Source organism: Coregonus lavaretus (assembly GCF_964263955.1).
Source record: "Coregonus lavaretus genome assembly, chromosome: 11".
Lineage (NCBI taxonomy): Eukaryota > Metazoa > Chordata > Actinopteri > Salmoniformes > Salmonidae > Coregonus > Coregonus lavaretus.
This window is the reverse complement of record NC_139998.1, coordinates 24,947,790-24,968,667: the sequence shown is the minus strand read 5'-3', so window position 1 is coordinate 24,968,667 and position 20,878 is coordinate 24,947,790. Positions and strand designations below refer to the sequence as shown.

Genomic DNA, 20,878 nt, shown 5'->3' with positions numbered 1-20,878 from the left:
TATGAAACATATTTTGAAACATATGATGTATGAAACATATTTTGTAATCCAGATGCATGACTGGACAACCACATTGTGACTGCAGTAATCAATGTACTATATAATTATCATCAGGTGTGTATGTATATTTTTTTTAAAGGAACTGTCTTTATCACGCCACCAATATAGTCAGGCAAGAGGACAGGAAACCAAGCAGACATGGGCATAGACAGGAAAGAGGCTAGACAAAGAAACCATAGTGGCTCAAGGTCAAGGGAGGGTGGCTGTTTGGATAAAAAGGGGGTTCCGACATGATATGAAAAGATGAAGCTGTGTAAAAAGAGAGCTACAAGTCTAATAAAGCCATAATAAAGAACTATAGAGCAGGAGAGAAATGGGAAAAGAGAAGGAAGAAGAGAGGGAAAGAGAGAGACATTTAAAAAATATTCTGGGAGGAAGGAAAGGGATGGAGAGAGAGCATGGCCAAAGCTAGAATGATATTAAAAGAAAAAGAGAAAGAACCGGAAAAGGCTGGTTCAACTGCACCTCCAGCATACACACAAGGGGGACAATATCCTCAGGTCACAGGCCTAGTTTCAATAGCAGGGAATGTTAAAAGGAGGAAAAAGGAGGCCACAGGCTTCCACCCCAAAGAAAGGAAGGGAACCACACTTGGACATGGACGGCTATGGGGGACTGAGGGGCATAATAGCAGACCTAGGAAACTATGAGATAAGTGAACAAAGTGATGATAGGCGAAGTAAGTGGGACGATACAAGTAATGAGGGAAGTGAAGAACTAAGACAGGGTGCTGACTCTGACCAAGAGTCACAGCAAGGGGCTATGGGAGGCAAATCAAAAAGACAGTTGAGAAACAGAAAGACAATAAAAAAGCCAGATAAATACTAAGCTCAATGTCCCATTTTGGTAAAGGGGAAACAGGTTCACTATGTGCCCTGGGGATCTCAGGACCTGGAAGGCCTGGTGACTAGACTGCCTAACCTGCATGAAGGAGCAGGAAAATGGATTAGAACATTTGAAGAACAAACAATGGGGAAACTACTGGCGGTGGGGGACTTGAAGGCATTGCTGGCCAGGGTGGTGGGAGTGGCCAAAATGGAGGACATGATGCTGATGAGTGGCCTTAGAAGGGCGGTGCAAAGTGTGAAGCTGGATGGAGAGACATTTGATAATTACAGGCCACGACTATGGCTAACTCTGAGAACAGAGTATCCAGCCAAAATAGACCCTAAAGCACTCAGAGGGGAACCATTGGGGGATAAGGGAAACCCGGCAAGTTACCTGGACGACCAGCTGAAAAGGTGGCGACAAAAAACAGAAAGAGACCCAGAGGGGGATCCACTGATGACAACACTGTTCAGGACATCATTGAAGGGAGCGACGTCAACGCCTGTCAGAAGCAGACTGGAAGATGTGGTGAGACTAACGTCAAGGTCACGCAAGGAGTTCTGTGACCATGTTATCCACGCAATGGAGAAATACAGGAGGGACGAACGAAAACTGGCAGAGCATGGGAGAGACATTCAGAAAAAACTGACATTCTGCAACCAGGTTATCCATGCAATGGAAAAATACAGGAAGGACGAACAGAAACTGACAGAGCAGGGGAGAGACATTCAGAGAAAACTGAGACAGATGCAGCTGGAAGAGCTGACAAGAAAGGACAAGAAGAAAACACAAGCCTCAGTAATCACTCCAATGCCGCCAGAAGAGGGCACCATGGCACCTGTCATCCAGGGAGGTCAACAACCACAGAGTCATGCTCGTTGGGCTACATAGAGATGTAAGGTACGCAGTGGGATATTTGAAGCAGAGGTCTGAATAGGTGAATCGGAAAAGTTCTTTGACAATTTCTAATTATTATTTCTCAATTCTATAGTTTGCATAACACCAGTAATTTATGCAAACAGTTAATGAATTCTAAAATGATAATATTTTTCTGTTATGTGGAACAGTGGATGGCAGGTAGTTTTGACTATTACGCTGATGGGGCAGCACCAACCTTTTGAAGGTTCTAGCTTTGTTAATCAACAGGTTTACATTTTTAACTAAATCAATGCAACAGGTTGCGGTGATTAGATTACCGGAAAGGGGTTATGGGTTTCTTTATTTGAAAAGGTCTTTATTCCCTTAATTGAACACGGTATTATCTGATGTGTCTTGAGTAGGATTCTTTCTTCCAGGATTGATGGAAGTCCCCTACAGTATGTATGTTAAGGGAGATGTAGGATGTTTAGTATCTACAGTGGGGGAAAAAAAGTATTTAGTCAGCCACCAATTGTGCAAGTTCTCCCACTTAAAAAGATGAGAGAGGCCTGTAATTTTCATCATAGGTACACGTCAACTATGACAGACAAAATGAGATTTTTTTTTCTCCAGACAATCACAATGTAGGATTTTTAATGAATTTATTTGCAAATTATGGTGGAAAATAAGTATTTGGTCAATAACAAACGTTTCTCAATACTTTGTTATATACCATTTGTTGGCAATGACACAGGTCAAACGTTTTCTGTAAGTCTTCACAAGGTTTTCACACACTGTTGCTGTTATTTTGGCCCATTCCTCCATGCAGATCTCCTCTAGAGCAGTGATGTTTTGGGGCTGTCGCTGGGCAACACAGACTTTCAACTCCCTCCAAAGATTGTCTATGGGGTTGAGATCTGGAGACTGGCTAGGCCACTCCAGGACCTTGAAATGCTTCTTACGAAGCCACTCCTTCGTTGCCCGGGCGGTGTGTTTAGGATCATTGTCATGCTGAAAGACCCAGCCGCGTTTCATCTTCAATGCCCTTGCTGATGGAAGGAGGTTTTCACTCAAAATCTCACGATACATGGCCCCATTCATTCTTTCCTTTACACGGATCAGTCGTCCTGGTCCCTTTGCAGAAAAACAGCCCCAAAGCATGATGTTTCCACCCCCATGCTTCACAGTAGGTATGGTGTTCTTTGGATGCAACTCAGCATTCTTTGTCCTCCAAAAACGACGAGTTGAGTTTTTACCAAAAAGTTCTATTTTGGTTTCATCTGACCATATGACATTCTCCCAATCCTCTTCTGGATCATCCAAATGCACTCTAGCAAACTTCAGACGGGCCTGGACATGTACTGGCTTAAGCAGGGGGACATGTCTGGCACTGCAGGATTTGAGTCCCTGGCGGCGTAGTGTGTTACTGATGGTAGGCTTTGTTACTTTGGTGTCAGCTCTCTGCAGGTCATTCACTAGGTCCCCCCGTGTGCTTCTGGTATTTTTGCTCACCGTTCTTGTGATCATTTTGACCCCACGGGGTGAGATCTTGCGTGGAGCCCCAGATCGAGGGAGATTATCAGTGGTCTTGTATGTCTTCCATTTCCTAATAATTGCTCCCACAGTTGATTTCTTCAAACCAAGCTGCTTACCAATTGCAGATTCAGTCTTCCCAGCCTGGTGCAGGTCTACAATTTTGTTTCTGGTGTCCTTTGACAGCTCTTTGGTCTTGGCCATAGTGGAGTTTGGAGTGTGACTGTTTGAGGTTGTGGACAGGTGTCTTTTATACTGATAACAAGTTCAAACAGGTGCCATTAATACAGGTAATGAGTGGAGGACAGAGGAGCCTCTTAAAGAAGAAGTTACAGGTCTGTGAGAGCCAGAAATCTTGCTTGTTTGTAGGTGACCAAATACTTATTTTCCACCATAATTTGCAAATAAATTCATTAAAAATCCTACAATGTGATTTTCTGGATTTTCTTTTTTCAATTTGTCTGTCATAGTTGACGTGTACCTATGATGAAAATTACAGGCCTCTCTCATATTGTTAAGTGGGAGAACTTGCACAATTGGTGACTGACTAAATACTTATTTTCCCCACTGTATGTTATGTTTTCTATGTGTAGAATCTAGGTATTGTGTTTCTATGTTTGGCCGGGTGTGATTCCCAATCAGAGGCAGCTGTCGCTCGTTGTCTCTGATTGGGGATCATAGCCTGTTTGCATCATTAGTTGTGGGATCTTGTTCCGTGTATAGGCTTGTATTGTTAGCCTGAGGACTTCACGTTACGTTGTTTTGTTGTTTTGTTTGTGTGTTTATTTCGTTAAATAAACATGTATGCATTTCACGCTGCGCCTTGGTCTGACCCGTCCTTCAACGTACGTGACAGAAGATCCCACCAATCACGGACCAAGCAGCATGCCCAGGAGCAAACACCCTGGACACAGGTGGGGAAGATTTGGTCTTGGGAGGAGATATTTGCGGGGAAAGGACCCTGGGCGAAGGTGGAAGCCCAGGCAGGAGAGGAGCAACGGCAACACAGAAGGCGCCGGCCGAGGAAGCCCGAGAGGCAGCCCCAATAAAAAAATTTGGGGGGGCTAAAGGAGTGGTCGGGGAGCGAGAGAGAAGAGCCCTGACCACTGCACCCGGTGGGTTTCCAGGTTGAGTCCCTACGACCATGGGAACAACTAGATATTAGAAGCAACTTGATATTAGAATAGAAACCAGGAAAATGGAAGCACCGGAGAAATATAAAATAGATTATTGGCAGAAGTATGAGTGCTACAACAAAACAATTGGGGTACATGATTTGGGAAAATTCAAGGGAAAATGTGAAACTACATGGCACCTGGATAAGAATATCTCTTTGTCACGGATTCTGCCGAGACTGCTCCTCCTCCTGGTTCGGGCAGGCTTCGGCGTTCGCCGTCCCCGGAGTACTAGCTGCCACCGCTCTATGTTTCTTGGTGTGATTGCTTTCGTCTGTCTTTTACACCTGTGTCCATTTGTGTGTTGATTACTTGTCCTATAAGTTCCTTGTTTTGCTTAGGCTAGATTGTGTGTTGTTTTTTGCCTGTCCGTTGTGCTGCGTGTTTTGTTCCTGTTTTCGTGTCATTTTGTTTTACGCACAGTTTGCGTATTTTCTCGCCTCTGTTTGTTGTTGAGGCCGTTCTCTGTATTTTGCCATTTGGATTACTTCAGTAAACTTTGTTGGACTAGCTTCGGTGTCCTGCGCCTGACTTCCACACACCATACACCTCAGCCCTTGACACTCTTGGAATGCAGACACCCCCCAAAGGAAAATCTATCATGCAGCAGGGTCAAGTGCTGGAGTGATAGTTACCGCTGAAGTATGCGAGAATCAGACACTGGCATTACCGCTGATCGCTCCTTATGAGGATCAGTCATTGGCCGTGGCAGATTTCTTCTGGATCTGTCAAGGGCAACTCAGGGTAACATTACCAAAAGGATGGAAAGGGCTCTGTGCCAGAGTATAGCTGATACAGCAAGTTGTAATAGCTGACTGAGAGGCCCTAAAGGTTGATGGCAGGATACCCAATTAAAAAGATCAAATGTACAGCTAGATTCTATAGGCCAACCCCGGGGAATTCCTAATGAATTGAAAGCTATCAATATTCGTCTGGATACCTCCCAATAAAAACTTAGAATGGATTGATTACATTTATTACAATCAGCAAAGGTTCATAAATTATACTGACTCAGCATTGACAGCTCTGGGAGAACAAGTAGGATGACCTGGCAGAAAAGGCAGGCTTTAGATTGGCTCCTAGCAGAAAAAGGTGGAGTCTGTGTATTGTTTGGGGAACAGTGTTGTACCTTTATCCCCAATAACAGGATCCTTTGCTGAAGCTATGATAAAACTCAAAGGACTACGACAAGAAGTCAGAGACAATGCTGGGCATGATGCTCATGCCTGGGATTGGCTGGACTTGACTCTGGGAAAATAGGGAGCCATGTTTGCAAAGATGGCAATTATGATAGGTGTAGGCTTGGTAGGAATGTGAGTTGTATTCTGTTGCATACTACCTCTGTTGAAATCATTCTTGATTCAAACCCCGGTTAAACAAATGACTGTACATACAATTGTTAACAAATCACCCAAGGAAGTATATCCAGCTCCAGGAGCTCCAGGACAGTATGTTGATAAGAGAGAAAAACCGTGCAACATCAAAGGGGGCCTGCTGGACTGTCCGTTTGGCAAACCTGAATGCGAATGGGGTGTTATCCCCGGGGGAGGATGGGCTTGCCATGACTACGAAACTAAAAAGCACAGATTGGGAGCAAACCTTAAGAATGATTTTCCGGACTTATATCCGGTTCCGGACTGGGCTCCACAACCTCAACATGATGATTCATCCGGAGAAGAAGAGGATGAAATAGTTTAAAGAGTGACAAACTTTTATGTAATGAAACTACAGGGGCAAGGCTAAAAAACGAGTTATATGCACACACTTACATCCATTCTTACACTAATGGTTAAACCATTATTATGTCTATCTGTTTTATTTTGAATATATTCTTTATTAGGTAATGAAGATTGTGACTTAGAAAGTCCCAAAGGGGGGAATATATAGGTATTTTTCCATTACATATATTATAAAATCATTTGACAATAAGCAGAATCATTATGGGTTTAAAAGAGGATTAGTGACTACACCTGTCAGGCAAGAGGACAGGAAACCAAGCAGACATGGGCATAGACAGGAAAGAGGCTAGACAAAGAAACCATAGTGGCTCAAGGTCAAGGGAGGGTGGCTGTTTGGATAAAGAGGGGGTTCCGATATGATATGAAAAGATGAAGCTGTATAAAAAGAGAGCTACAAGTCTGGGACTGGCAGTTGCTCTGCAGACCAGCTCGTCTTTATTGCTTGTGTAATAAAGTCTATCTTGATTTATTTGTTAATGAGGATAAGGACGATTTTCCACAACACTACTCTCCATATTTTCAAGCATAGTGGTGGCTGCATCATGTTATGGGTATGCTTGTAATCGTTAAGGACTGGGGAGTTTTTCAGGATGAAAAATTAACTATATGGAGCTAAGCACAGGCAAAATCCTAGAGGCAAACCTGGTTCAGTCTGCTCTCCTGGAGGCGAACAACTTACGGGAATCATTCACAAACATTGGCACATTCTAAGATCCGATGACTTTATCGGTGATGTGTTTTTGGACCCTCCCTTGGTCGTATTCTCGCAGGGCAGACATCTCAGAGATAATTTGGTAAACTCTGATTTACCACCCCAAAACACCCCTGCACAACGTCTATTTGCACCGCTACTGGATGGAAACTACAAGTGTAATGGCCGTGCTCAATGCAATGGCACTTACAAATGTAGATCCTTCAAACACCCCCAAACAGGGAAACAGATCCCAATCAAAGGTGTTATCATGTGCTCCACTAAGGCAGTTCTTTTTCTTATAACTTGTGGTAAAACTTGTGGGTAAAACGAAGCGCAAATTAAAAGTACGAATCTCGGAGCACCATTAGGTGCAAAAACTCGACGTCTCCAGTTGCCATTCTTGTGATTTTGCTATTCATTGTAAATGTTTGTAGGCCTATGTAGCCAAATTGTATCTATGATCGTATGCTATCCATTTATGTTTTTTGTATGTTCTATTTATAGTGTTTGTCATTATACCCTGATGAAGACAGCTTGTCTGTCGAAACGCATCTGAGCTCCTAGAGTGCGCGACTCTCCTTTTCAGTCTGCTTTCCACCAGACACTGGGAGATGAATTCACCATTCAGCAGGACAATAACCTAAAACACTATCACGTCTCAGGCTAAGACCCAGATGCAGACACAGGAGGCAGATAGTAAGAGTCTGAGTTTATTATAGTTCAAGGGGCAGGCAAAAGGTAAGTCAAGGCAGGCAAAGGGTCGTAATCCAAATCAGAGTCAGGCAGAAACAGGACGGTGGGCAGGATCAGGACAGGCAGAAAGATCAGAACTGGGAACACGCTGGTAGGATTTGAAGGGACAAGACGAACTGGCAACAGACAAACAGAAAACACAGGCATAAATACACAGGGGATAATGAGGGGAGATGGAGACAAGCACAAAGACAGGTGAAACAGATCAGGGTGTGACATTACCCCCCCTCTAGGGACACCACCTGGCTTCCTACCTGGGCGCATATCTGGTTGACCGGGGTGCCGGCGGTGGAACTCAGCGATGAGGGCTGGGTTCAGGATGTCCCTAGCAGCAACCCAGCACCTCTCCTCCGGGCCATAACCCTCCCAATCAACCAGGTACTGGAATCCCCTGCCCCGCGGTCTAACCTTCAGGAGGCGCCTCATCGTGTATGCCGGTTGGCCATCGATGAGACGGGGGAGAAGGGTGGGCCTGGAAACAGGAGACAAAGGGCTGTGAGACATTGGTTTAATCCTAGACACATGAAAAGTGGGATGTATACGGAGAGTGCGGGGCAACAGAAGGCGAACAGCAGAGGGGCTAAGGACCTTAGAGATGGGGAAAGGTCCGATAAAATGGGGGGAAGGTTTGCGGGACTCCACCCGGAGGGGCAGATCCCGAGTGAACAGCCATACCAGGGGTTCGGTTGCGGTCCGCCTGTCGTCGAGACCTGGAGGTGGTCTCGAGAAGACCAGGTACGTCCCCAGACTCTCAGCACCCCGCCACCAGCGGCACTTCTTCCCAGCCTACCCCGGTGTCCCGAGAACCTTGCTTACTTCCTCCGGAGCTCTACGCTGGAGATTCTGGTACCTGCCGGGCCCTTCTCTCCCAGTGCTCTCTCATCGTCGAGCTGCAGCCTTCTTTGTTCACCTCGGACTGCTCGAAGATAGCGTACCTCATAACGCTGATGGCCGGGAGGGCACTCGCCTGGGCTACGGCGGTGTGGGAGCAACAGTCCGCCGTTTGCCTCAGTCTGGAGGAGTTCGTGGCGGAGGTACGTAAGGTGTTCGATTCTCCGTTGTCCGGGAGAGAGGCTGCTTGTAAGCTGCTCCAGCTACGTTAAAACCCCCGTAGTGTGGCAGACTACGTAATGGATTTTCGCACGTGGGCGGCTGAGAGTGCCTGGAACCCAGAAGCATTGTTCGACATGTTCCTTCACAGATTATCGGAGGTGATTAAAGACGAGCTCACAGCCCGGGAGCTGCCCATGGACCTCGACTCCCTCATAGCCTGGATCATCTGGATCGATGGGTGGCTACGGGAACGTAGGAGTGAGAGGGAAATTGAGCAAGTTGAGGTGACTAAACTGCTTGGAGTAACCCTGGATTGTAAACTGTCATGGTCAAAACATATTGATTCAACAGTAGCTAAGATGAGGAGAAGTATGTCCATAATAAAGCGCTGCTCTACCTTCTTAACAGCACTATCAACAAGGCAGGTCCTACAGGCCCTAGTTGTCACACCTGGACTACTGTTCAGTCGGGTGGTCAGGTGCCACAAAAAAGGACTTAGGAAAATTGCAATTGGCTCAGAACAGGGCAGCACAGCTGGCCCATGGATGTACACAGAGAGGTAATATTAATAATATGCATGTTGATCTCTCTTGGCTCAAAATGGAGGAGAGATTGACTTCGTCACTACTTGTATTTATGAGAGGGGTTGACATGTTGGGTGCACCGAGCTGTCTTGTTTGAGCTACTGGCGCATAGCTCGGTCACCCATGCATACCCCACAAGACATGCCAGAGGTCTCTTTATAGTCCCCAAGTCCAGAACAGACTATGTGAGGCGCACAGTACTACATAGAGCCATAACTACATGGAACTCTATTCCACATCAAGTAACTGATGCAAGTAGTAAAATTAGATTAAAAAAAACACCTTATGGAACAGCGGGGACTGTGAAGCAACACAAACATAGGCGCAGACACATGCATACACACGATAACATACGCACTATACACACAAGTACATATGGATGATTTTTGTACTGTAAATATGTGGTAATCTGTTCCCTGTCACCATTGATTCCTACCTCGCCTCCGAGGAATCCCGGAAATCCCTGAAGTCTACATTGCCGAGTGAATCCAATGTCACCCAAGTTCTCTCGGGAATCACTGAGGGCTGCCGACTCGCCTCCTCCGGAGCCCATGCAACTGGGCAGGGCTAGATTGTCTCCTGCTGAGCGCTTATGCAGACTAAACACTAAGAGCTGTCTGTATTGTGGAGCTACGGGACATTTCTTATCTACCTGCCCATTAAAAAGACCAGGCTCATCAGTAGGTATGAGTATACTGGTGAGACATACAGGGAGTTTCCAATCCCTTACTACTTGTAACCCCCTCTATGCTACCCTGTTGTGGGGAGGCCAGTCCAAATCCATCCGGGTGCTCATTGACTCTGGGGCCGACGAGAGCTTTATGGACACTACCCTGGTGTCGGAGCTGGGCATCTCCACTCAACCCCTTTCCATTCCGATGAACATCAGAGCGCTGGATGGGCGCTCTATTGGCAAAGTCAACCACAGTACGGTTCCTATTCACCTGCGAGTGTCAGGCAACCACAGTGAATCCATGCAGTTTCTGCTCCTGGAGTCTCCTCATGTACCCATGGTTTTGGGGTTGTCATGGCTTCAGAGGCACAATCCCCTTATCGACTGGACTACGGGGTCCATCATGGGTTGGAGCCCGTTTTGCCATGCTCATTGTCTGAAGTCGGCGCAGCCTGCCCTGGGACGTCTCCCTGCTGGCTTGGGAAAAACCTTGGATCTCTCCGCCATTCCTGCGGAGTACCAGGACTTACGGGAGGTTTTCAACTCTGCCCGAGCCACATCTCCTCCGCCGCATCGGCCCTGCAACTGTGCTATCGACCTTCTCCCGGGCACCGCCTTGGGGGCGACTTTATTCCCTGTTTGGTCCAAAGCGATGGAAGGGTATATTGAGGACTTTCTTGCTGCAGGGATTATGCGTCCACCTTCCTCCCCCGCCGGCACAGGGTTCTTCTTTGTGGAGAAGAAGGACAAGACCCTGCGTCCGTGTATCAACAATCAGGGTATCAATGACATTACGGTTAAAAACTGTTACCACTCATCTCCTCAGCTTTCGAGCCTCTCCAGGGGGCGATCATCTTCTCCAAGTTGGACCTGCGGAACGCCTACCATCTGGTTCGGATACGGGAAGGAGATGAGTGGAAGACTGCCTTTAACATGGCTAGCTGTGTACCTGATGATGCCGTTCGGACTGACCAACGCTCCCGCAGTGTTCCAGGCACTGGTCAATGATAGGGACTTACTGGTGTGGCTTGCTGCCTAGTAGGGAATCCACGGAATTGCTCCAGCAATGTATCGAACGCATGGTCATGGCATTCTGCCAGGGTATGGAGTCCCTCCATAAGGCATTGCAGTAACTCCTTGTGTCTTCCAATGGTGGCTCCTTGCTGGGAGACAGCATTGTGGAGCTGGTCTGAGTCTGCTGGGTCAGTCATGGCCAGTTCGTACTATCACGGCTCAGGCTAAGACCCAGATGCAGACACAGGAGGCAGACAGTAAGAGTCTCAGAGTTGATTATAGTTCAAGGGGCAGGAAAAAGGTAAGTCAAGGAAGGCAAAGGGTCGTAATCCAAATCCGAATCAGGCAGGCAATCGGTAGGTCAAGACAAGCAAAGGGTCGTAATCCAAAACAGAGTCAGGTAGGTACAGTACAGCGGGCAGGATCAGGGTTAGGACAGGCAGAAAGGTCAGAACTGGGAATCCCAAGAAAAACAAACTAGAGCACAGGAAACACGGGAACACGCTGGTAGGACTTGACAAGACAAACTGGCAACAGACAAACAGAAAACACAGGTATAAATACACAGGGGATAATGAGGGGAGATGGGAGACACCTGGTGGGGGGTGGAGACAAGCACAAAGACAGGTGAAACAGATCAGGGTGTGACAACACAAGGCCAAATCTACACTGGACTTGCTTACCAAGAAGACAGTAAATGTTCCTGAGTGGCCGAGTTACAGTTTTGACTTAAAATCTATGGCAAGACCTGAAAATGGTTGTTTAGCAATGATCAACAACCAATTTGACCGAGCTTGAAGAATTTTGAAAATAATAATGGCAAATGTTGCACAATCCAGGAGTGGAAAGCTCTTAGAGACTTACCCAGAAAGACTCACAGCTGTAATCGCTGCAAAAAGTTATTCTACAAAGTTTTGACTCAGGGGTGTGAATACTTATTTAAATGAGATATTTCTGTATTGAATTTTCAATAAATGTGCAAAAATTTCTAAAAACATGTTTTCACTTTGGCTGTAACACAACAAAATGGAATAAGTCAAGGGGTATGAATACTTTCTGAAGGCACTGTACATTTCACAATGCCATGGACTATAAATATCCAAAGCATTCATACATTTAAAAGGAATAACATGCCAGAAAGGAATGCTTTCAGTAATTTCTAGGGCTGTCAGAGTTAATCAGTTAACTCAAGTTAACTGTTTGTAATTTTTGTGCACACATTCTTTTTAATTGTGATTAATCGTATTGTCTGAAAGCGTTCATAATACGCTGAAAACATCAAAAATACATAATCTATACAGCTAAAAACAACACTGCAATGTCAAAACAGGTTGACATTGAGGTTAAAGAAAGTGTGCTTTATCAATTTACCTGATTTTACTTACCGTTACTTTGGAAAAAATCAAGATGTCAAAATTCTTGTCATGCTTTTTGTATCAATTGTTATAAAATACAGCTCAATTTGAGCAAAATTCTAAATTTGCGATAAATCGCAATTAATCACAGCAAATCATGAGATTAACTCGATTGCGTTTTCGTATCATTTGACAGCCATAGTAATTTCATTACATGTTATAATTAAACCCAGACTTTGTTTTATTTTGACAATTTTCTATTTTTGCCTAGTGATCTCTAGGCCCAGCTGAATCAAGTTATTTCCTTTTCTTTAGTTTTATTTTTCTTGTCTCTGTGTTGCCTGCTTGACCTGGTGAGCCTGCAGCACAGTCACAGCTTCATTCACCTTGGAGCAGAGACACTCTGGAGACTACAACATGTAGAGTAGCTCAGAGTTGTCAATCTCCAGCAACATGCCAGTGATCTTTCCTGCCAGACTGGGTTGCATGTTCTGGATGAGCGGGAAGAGGCGTTGACCCAGCATTTCCCTCTGTTCCTGAGGAGGAGCAGCAGCCAGAGGCCCCTGGTCCTGCACATGGACAACAGGCTGCTGCTTAACAACCTGGGGAAGTGTATTAATGTGCTGCTGAGGGTTGCACACTCCTGCAGCATACTTGTACTGAGGCATGTGCACTGGGGTTGCAGCAGCTGCAGCCTGGGCGTCCATGCGATGAGGGTACACCATGGGAGGCACGGTGGGCCTCATTGTGCTGAAGGTCGCTTGCATGTTGTGAAAATATGGTTGTTGGGTTATCCAGCAAGGGCTGGGTCTCCGCTGTGCCAATTGGTTGGTATTGTAATAAGAAGTCTGTGGAATGGCATCCATGAAGTAGTCAGAGGGAGGTGCTAAGGGAGAGATGGACTGATTGATTTAAGTCAGCTTGATAGTTGGTGTTTGGACAGTTATTTCAATCACAGGTTTATGTATCCATTCCTCAGAAGCGGCGCAGGTCCTGGTCCAGGCACTTGTCATCTCCCGTCTGGACTACTGCAACTCGCTGTTGGCTGGCCTCCCTGCCTGTGCCATTAAACCCCTACAACTCATCCAGAATGCCGCAGCCCGTCTGGTGTTCAACCTTCCCAAGTTCTCTCACGTCACCCCCCTCCTCCGCACACTCCACTGGCTTCCAGTTGAAGCTCGCATCCGCTACAAGACCATGGTGCTTGCCTATGGAGCAGTGAGGGGAACGGCACCTCTGTACCTTCAGGCTCTGATCAGTCCCTACACCCAAACGAGGGCATTGCGTTCATCCACCTCTGGCCTGCTGGCTCCCCTTCCTCTGCGGAAGCATAGCTCCCGCTCAGCCCAGTCAAAACTGTTCGCTGCTCTGGCACCCCAATGGTGGAACAAGCTCCCTCACGACGCCAGGACAGCGGAGTCACTCACCACCTTCCGGAGACATTTGAAACCCCACCTCTTTAAGGAATACCTGGGATAGGATAAAGTATTCCTTCTAACCCCCCCCCCCCCCCCCCCCCCCCCCAAATTGTAAAGTGGTTATCCCACTGGCTATAGGGTGAACGCACCAATTTGTGAGTCGCTCTGGCTAAGAGCGTCTGCTAAATGACGTTAATGTGCCCTTGAGCAAGGCACTTAACCCTAATTGCTCCTGTAAGTCGCTCTGGATAAGAGCGTCTGCTAAATGACTAAAATGTAAATGTAAAATGCAGTAACCCAGAAGATTGAAATGAAAGTCCCCATAATAATAATTGTTGGAGCAAATTTGGGTGTATTTTATAATGTGGTATTATTCGGGCAATTACACTCCAGACAACTAGGGGCAGACAGATGGTGGTGGTAAACACACATCAGGTGATCTATAAAGACACAGGTGTTTGAATGTATGGTGAGTGTGAATGGTGCACTGTTCTTACCACAATCAAACCAATGCAAATGAATGCAAGAAACCACAAACAAGATACAAAGGATTACTACAGTCAACTCTATGGATCAACATTCATTCAAGGTAACCACTATTGCTAAATTTGAGGCACGTAAAGTACAAGTCTATTTGCTACTTCCCACCTACCTTCCCATGATAGTTTGACAATTTCCTTCTTGCAGATATCCTCCAGTTGTTCTGTCACTTTAGATACAAACTTCTACACAAAATGAAAAGAGATGTGTGGATTGACCGATATGTTGGGTAAGGCATCAGATCGATGAGGGACACAGAGAGACTGAAAACCCTACAGAGAGAAACAGGTTGAAAAACAGAAATGTAGAGATGTGTTATCTAAAGTTTATAAGTTATTTTAGATTTGTTTGCTTATGTAGACAGACTGATGTCACCTGGAGGAAATGGATGTGATCCTCCGTGTGTGAAAGCTGCTCCAGCTAAGCATCTTTCCTCCTCAACTCAGCGACCTCCTGCTCCAGCTGCTTCAGTTGCTTTTTAGCCCGACTCACTTCAGCATTTTCCTGGGCTCTTATCTGCTCCTTCACCTCAGAGTTCCTTCTTTCAATGGAACAGATCAGCTCAGTAAAAATCCTCTCACTGTCCTCCACCGCTACCTGTGCAGAGCGCTGTTAGAACACATTTAATACAGCCTATTCACTCAGGAGAGACTATAAGGACTTTTCTTTCCAGCATCCCATTGACTAGACAACATCTAAAACTGATCCTTACCTTAACCCTAACCTTACACCAAACCCTTTACCCTGACCCTAAACTAATTTTAACCAATTCTGAAATGTAATATTGGTTTGCTGGTCAGGAGGGTCCATATAGCCTTTTCCTATTCACTCAGTTCTCACCAGGACCCAGACAACCTGAACATTTTCAACATGTGAATATATATTTAATTTAAATATAGATATTCCCAACACTCACCTTCAGAGAGACCACCGCCTGTCCCAGCTTCTTCATCTTCTTCTCGCTCTGCTGGATTCTCTGCTGGGATTTCTGATGATTCTCCCCCAACTGTTTCTGCAGAGAATGGTGACAAGACTTTGTAACGGCTCCTTCCATGATATTTATGTGAAATAGGATAGTCCTTCAAACCTCAGACGCAGAGATGCAGCCAAAAGAAGGAGATATGTCTATGCGTTCTTGAGATTTTGGAAATATAACACCATAATGATTGCATTTTGTGATGTGTCAACTTATTATTACTTATGAGAGTCAACAAATTACTGCAACAATATAATCAGGCAATTTTGTTTAAGTACTTTGACATCTCTGGGCGTTGGATGTTTTTCTCGCTCTTCCAGTTATATCACCTTTGACATAAAACACTTCCATTTGATATGAGGTACATCAACAATATGTCGTAAAGAGATTAACAAATGTCTAAATGCAGATCTATTATGTTTTACAGTGGAGTTATCATCCTTACCTGTTTCTCAGTCCTTTCTGCTGTAGCTGTATCATGGCCTTTATGTTCATCCATTATACACTGATAACAGATACACTGCTGATCGGTATGGCAGTAAACCTCCAGTGGTTTGTCATGATGAGAGCAGATCTTCTCCTGTAGTTGTGTGGAGGCTTTGACCAGCTTGTGCTTCTTAAAGGCTTCATAGTGAGGCTGGAGGTGAGTCTCACAGTAAGATGCCAGACACACCAGGCAGGACTTGACAGCTTTGAGTTTCCTCCTAGTGCAGAAATCACACTCCACATATCTAGGTCCAGCATAACAGAGAGCTGGAGGAGCAGATTTGAATCCTGTCTTCTTCTGTTTCTCCATTAATTCAGCCAACAAGATGTTTTTCCTCAAAACAAATCAAATCAAATTGTATTTGTCACATGCACCGAATACAACAGGTGTAGACCTTACAGTGAAATACTTACTTACAAGCCCTTAACCAACAATGCAGTTTTAAGAAAGAACACCACTAAAGAAAATCACAAAAAAATACAATATAAAATAATACGAAATAAAAGTAACAAATAATTGAAGAGCAGCAGTAAAAATAACAATAGCTAGGCTATATACAGGGGTTACTGGTACCGAGTCAATGTGCTGGGGCACCGGTTAGTCGAGGTAATTGAGGTAATATGTACATGTAGGTAGAGTTATTAAAGTGACTATGCGTAGATAATAAACAGAGAGTAGCAGCAGTGTAAAAGGGTGCTCTGTCCTTTTTCCTGTAGTCCACAATCATCTTCTTTGTCTTTATCACGTTGAGGGAGAGGTTGTTGTCCTGGCACCACACGGCCAGGTCTCTGACCTCCTCCCTATAGGCTGTCTCGTCGGTGTCAGTGATCAGGCCTACCACTGTTGTGTCATCAGCAAACTTAATGATGGTGTTTGAGTCGTGCCTGGCCATGCAGTCATGAGTGAACAGGGAGTACAAGAGGGGACTGAGCACGCGCACCTGAGGGGCCCCCGTGTTGAGGATCAGCATGGCGGATGTGTTGTTACCTACCCTTACCACCTGGGTGCGGCCCGTCAGGAAGTCCAGGATCCAGTTGCAGAGGGAGGTGTTTAGTCCCAGGGTCCTTAGCTTAGTGATGAGGTTTGAGGGCACTATGGTGTTGAACGCTGAGCTGTAGTCAATGAATAGCATTCTCACATAGCTGTTCCTTTTGTCCAGGTGTGAAAGGGCAGTGTGGAGCGCAATAGAGATTGCATCATCTGTGGATCTGTTGGGGCGGTATGCAAATTGGAGTGGGTCTAGGGTTTCTGGGATAGTGGTGTTGATGTGAGCCATGACCAGCCTTTCAAAGCACTTCATGGTTACAAATGACTGTGCTACGGGTCGGTAGTCATTTAGGCAGGTTACCTTAGTGTTCTTGGGCACAGGGACTATGGTGGTCTGCTTGAAACATGTTGGTATTACAGACTCAGACAGGGAGAGGTTGAAAATGTCAGTGAAGACACTTGCCAGATGGTCAGCGCATGCTTGGAGTACATGTCCTGGTAATCCGTCTGGCCCTGCGGCCTTGTGAATGTTGACCTGTTTAAAGGTCTTACTCACATCGGCTACGGAGAGCGTGATCACACAGTCGTCCGGAACAGCTGATGCTCTCATGCTTGTTTCAGTGTTACTTGCCTCGAAGCGAGCATAGAAGTAATTTAGCTCGTCTGGTAGGCTCGTGTCACTGGGCAGCTCGCGGCTGTGCTTCCCTTTGTAGTCTGTAATAATTTGCAAGCCCTGCCACATCCGACGAGTGTCGGAGCCGGTGTAGTACGATTCGATCTTAGTCCTGTATTGAAGCTTTGCCTGTTTGATGGTTCGTCGGAGGGCATAGCGGGATTTCTTATAAGCTTCCGGGTTAGAGTCCCGCTCCTTGAAAGCGGGACTCTAACAGGTCTTGGGATGAAGCTTTCCATGTACAGTGGACAGCTGTAGACACCTTTCAGATCTTCCTGAACCCAGCAGCCCTTAATACAGCCCCTACAGTAACTGTGTCCACAGGCAGTAGTCACTGGATCCTTCAGTAGATCCAGACAGATTGAACAGCAGAAGGGATCCTGACCTAAAGTTGCCTTTGCCATGTTGATACACACACTGACTGACTGAACAGTTGTGGACAAGTGTTAGGGTGTTGTCTGCCTGCTTACTTTCATTTCTCTGAAAATGTTCCTGACTTCCTGGTTCTGTCTGCCATGTTGATACACACACTGACTGACTGAACAGTTGTGGACAAGTGTTAGGGTGTTGTCTGCCTGCTTACTTTCATTTCTCTGAAAATGTGCCTGTCTTCCTGGTTCTATATTGCCAAAATATAGTCATAGATAGTAGGCCTACTGAACAGAAGGATACATTTACATTATTTAGCAGGCGCTCTTATCCAGAGCGACTTACAGTTAGTGAGTGCACACATATTTTTATTTTATATACTGGCCCCCCGTGGGAATCAAACCCACAACCCTGGCGTTGCAAACGCCATGCTCTACCAACTGAGCTACATCCCTGCCGGCCATTCCCTCCCCTACCCTGGACGACGCTGGTCCAATTGTGCGCCGCCCCCTGGGTCTCCCGGTCGCGGCCGGCTACGACAGAGCCTGGATTCGAACCAGGATCTCTAGTGGTACAGCTAGCACTGCGATGCAGTGCCTTAGACCACTGCACCACTCGGACCATTAAAACATGTTATTTATTATATTATAGTATTCCATATACAGAGATATTTAATTAGAACATTTGCATTCTCTCTGGGGTACTTGGGGAAAAGTAACAGACTCGATTGAGCGCACTCAACAACAAATCTAAGCTTTAGTTTTATTATTTTCATCCAGTAGGTGGGAGTCAAGTTTTAGGTAGAGATTAGACTTTAACGTCTTTTCTCTCCATGAAAAGTAAATGTCACTCACCACCATCGCGAGAGAGGAAAGGAAAGGAAAGGAAAAGGGAGAAATAATTATTTCAACAGTGTTCTCTTTACTATGGTCATTCTTTCTCTCACCTCAAGGAAGAAATTATAATGTGAGAAAAATATAGGCTAAGAAATAAAGGAAAACCTGTAAAGATTTAAATGACTAAAAAGTACTAATAAAATCGATTAAACAATGTATGGCAACATTGGTTGACCCAACGCCTTGATCTGATAATTAATTAATTAATTATATTATTATCAATGTTATCATAGGCATAGTTTAAATAGCCTACATTCTAGTTTAAGTAAACATTAAAAAAGGCAGCCTCTAAGAATAGTCTAAATCAATGTTTTTCATTTTGCGTTTCAATGTTCGAGTTTAACCAATAAAATGCTTAATTCGTTATATTGTTTAGTAGGCCTATTTATGAATGTTAATAAAAGAGTCGGTGAAGGGACAGGCTATGTTGTGCAACATTAAACCAAAAGTCACAATTTTGAAATAAATAGATTTTAAAATTAAATTATGGGCTATTGAATGTTAACTTATTTTTGAATTATGAAATAAGGCTTATGTTTCTTTTTAGCCAACTGGTAAACTCCGATTCTCATTAAAACGCATTGGCCCAGTGTATTCACAGGACAATACTCCACCTCCACATCATTATTAATGCACATGCACATCTCCCTGCAGTGGTAGAGCACGCGGGGTAACCAGCCGGCTGGGTCTGTTCTATAATGTATGGTTTGGACAATGGGTGCGCGTGGATATATTTCAGCGCAACTTTAGAGGTTGAAAAGGTTTGAAATCCAAACCGCTCCTCTCTGAGGAACTCAGGCCGGATCAGATGAAAGGGTGAGATCTCTTTTTCAAAGTAGGCCTCTCTGTCTGTCTGTGTAGTTATCAACAGCAGGTGAATGAGAGAAAATTGTATGGGGGGTGTTCACCTGCTGTGGGTCTATATATTGAGGGGATGTGAGCCCCAATGTACAGTTTGAGCGGGACCTTTCAGGGACAGCGCACCATTTCGACCAACTGGAGGGAATATGGTTATGGAGGAAGATACATGCCACACCCGATGGACAGCACAGGTTGTATAAAATGTGTCTCTGAGCTGAAATGGCTTGGTTAAAAAGGAAAGCATGAAGCTTTTTTCTTGGGCTAAATAAAAGGTTTTGTGTTGTTTATAAATATATTTTTTGAGTATAGGCTATAGGCCTATCCTAACACCGGAAAGGCAGAGATCTTGTGAGTGAAAAACTAGATTAACACAAAATTATTATTTACCTACATTAAATTTTTTCTAAAGCCTACAGCGTCAATATGGGGATGAAGGTGGACGGTCGTGGAGGGCAACGCTTGCTGCATGGCATAGAGTAGGCCTAGGCTAGAGAACAGATCTCCTCATCCTCGAGAAAGAACTGTTGCACGGGTTCACTATCGGCCAAATGGGGAGCGTCATTCGATGCTGCGGCAGTGTGATTTGGAATGTCAGTCAAGCCCTAAAAAACAGAGAAATCTGTGCAAACGCTTTAGAGGCTAAGGACATTAATAGTAGAATGAACATTTAATGCTCATAACAGTAGGCCTATAGCCAATAGACTTTAAAAAAAAGGGTAATCGAATATAATCTACAATTATTAGTATTGTCACCATCAGCAAACGTAATAGGCTATGTTCGCAATATATCGGTCAAGTGACACAATGCACGGGACTACTGTACGCACCGCACGCGCTAAAGAGGTCCGTGACACTGACGAACTGTCCATCAGCAGCAGGAAGAGAGGGATGAGGGCAGCATGGATTACTCCCTCTCCACTGGGTTAAGATGCTTACCAACTAATTACCTTTCCATCTGAAAATCCCCGGCTATGCAGCCCCAACAGACGGAGTGCTACGAGAGATGGAGGGACCGGGAGGCTGGTGGTGGAGAGAGGAGAGGATGGGTGTTTGTCTGTTTCTTTTTTAAGGTCAGCATGAGGATGCTCTCCTTTGGGTGATGTGGCCTTCGTTCAGGTATGGAGCTTTTTCTCGTAGAGGGGCAGGTAAGGAGAGAGTGGTGAGTAAAGGGAAGAAAACAGTCCTTGAATAGACATAAAGTTGTATAAGCATTATACACTGTATTATTTTAAACTGCGGTTTGATCGTTTCGTTTCATGATTATGTGGAGTCATTTCGTAGTGCGCTTTATGAAATGTAATTTCAGTCACAGAAGTCGCTGCATCTTAAAAGAGAAAATGATAGGCCTATTT

At 45.1% G+C, this 20,878-nt stretch overlaps 1 pseudogene across 1 annotated transcript in view; it reads right to left on the bottom strand.

Moving 5' to 3' along the window:
- Positions 1–14,697: 14,697 nt before the first annotated feature.
- Positions 14,698–20,878, bottom strand: part of LOC311137049 (putative adenosylhomocysteinase 3) — a 57,489-nt pseudogene continuing 51,308 nt past the window's right edge. Inside the window, exons 17-19 of the transcript in view lie at positions 15,858–15,957; positions 15,194–15,289; positions 14,698–14,886 (exon numbers count right to left, since the gene is read on the bottom strand). The product of the transcript in view is annotated as a putative adenosylhomocysteinase 3 (transcript). The remainder of the gene's footprint in view (positions 14,887–15,193; positions 15,290–15,857; positions 15,958–20,878) is intronic.